The sequence below is a fragment of the Electrona antarctica genome (genome assembly GCF_951216825.1).
Source record: "Electrona antarctica genome assembly, chromosome: 17".
NCBI lineage: Eukaryota > Metazoa > Chordata > Actinopteri > Myctophiformes > Myctophidae > Electrona > Electrona antarctica.
Window position 1 is genome coordinate 4,960,850 of NC_136798.1, and position 1,832 is coordinate 4,962,681.

The following is a 1,832-nucleotide window of genomic DNA, read 5'->3' on the forward strand; positions in this document are numbered from 1 at the left end:
TTGTTGCCAACAACGGAGCGACCAATGGCGTGTCGTTGTGCAGCTCATGTGGTTCATTTCGAAGCCGGTGTTTATTAGTACACACACACACACACACACACACACACACACACACACACAACTTTAATAAAACAACCGTTTAGTGTTTAGTGTTAAAATACTGCTGTCTTCATTTTCACCACTTCTACGACAGCTACAGCCTACTGTTGGTTAAGGTAAGAAACTATACTGTTTATTACATTGATACTAAACGTACTACAGCAACAACAACAACAACAACAACAGCAACAACAACAACTGCTACTATAGAGCAGTGGTTCCCAAACTTTTTCATGTGAAGGAACCCCCAAAATGACACTCATTTATAGCCCGCGGACCCCCCATTTGAAAATGCCGAGGACCCCCATGAGAGAAGATGTTTGTACGGCTCTAGCCTCTAGGGCTTTTTGATTGATTGATTGAAAATTTTATTAACAGTTTGCAGAATTACAGTACATTTCAAGCACAAACTCAATACAAAGGCTGTTAACTGTGAGTGGACGACCCAATTAAGCATTACACTTGTTTACAACAGGGTCCACCATGTTCAAATCATCAAAACATTTAGAGACGTACAAATAGACACTTCTATATAGACAAGAACAGTACAGGAATTCATCATAATGGAGGTAAAAAAGGGCCCCCCGGTTTGCTAGTTTAAGGGCATTTCTATCATTCTATCGGGCATTTCTGTATATGTTTCTTTCCCCTTTGTTACCTCCTTCATGATGAATTCCTGTTCTGTTCTTTGGCTATATAGAAGTGTCTATTTGTACGTCTATTTGAGTTATAGGCCTACATAGTATTCTGTCTTATCTCAAGCTTCACAAATGCAATCTGCCACAACGAAAATTAACCCATTTAGACCTGGGAACGATTCTACAAATGTCTTCTAAATTAACCCATTTAGACCTGGGAACGATTCTACAAATGTCTTCTAAATTAACCCATTTAGACCTGGGAACGATTCTACAAATGTCTTCTAAATTAACCCATTTAGACCTGGGAACGATTCTACAAATGTCTTCTAAATCCTGTCAGTTTTCTGAAAAACCTGTTTCCATATCAGTGGTTCTCATCCTTTTTCATGTCAAGGAGCCCCAGAATTATCTGTATTTGGCCTCTGACCCCCATCTGAAAATATGTTGTTCCAGGACCCCCCCCCCCCCCCAGAAAATATGTTGTTCCAGGACCCCCCTCCCCCAGAAAACATGTTGTTCCAGGACCCCCCTCCCCCAGAAAACATGTTGTTCCAGGACCCCCCTCCCCCCCAGAAAATATGTTGTTCCAGGACCCCCCCCCCCCCCCCAGAAAACATGTTGTTCCAGGACCCCCCCCCCCCCCCCCCAAGCAAAGATTTGAGTTAAAAAGTAAGCTCTGAATATCGGCCTACTCGAAATTTGATCCACATTTTCACGATTGTTCAAAAATAGCAGACCTACAAGCTCGTAGCACGCCATGAGCTTGTAGATCTGCTTGTAGATCTGCTATAGCTAAAGTATAACATAATGCTTGAAACACCAAAAGGGGTTCCCGTTCAGAATGGGTCTCCTTTAACAAAACACATCTCAATGTTTTTTCATAATAATCATCCAATCTAACTCAATGAAATCCCCATAGAAGACATATTATCTTAACAAATACGTTTATACTTCGTATGTCATCAACAAAGTGAACCTCGTTTTCAATTTCACCCAGAGTTCACCAAGTTAAACTGTTACTATACTGTTGAAAGTTAAACTGAACTGAAGCAACATAAAAAGATAAATGACAAAATACAAATAAACAAATTC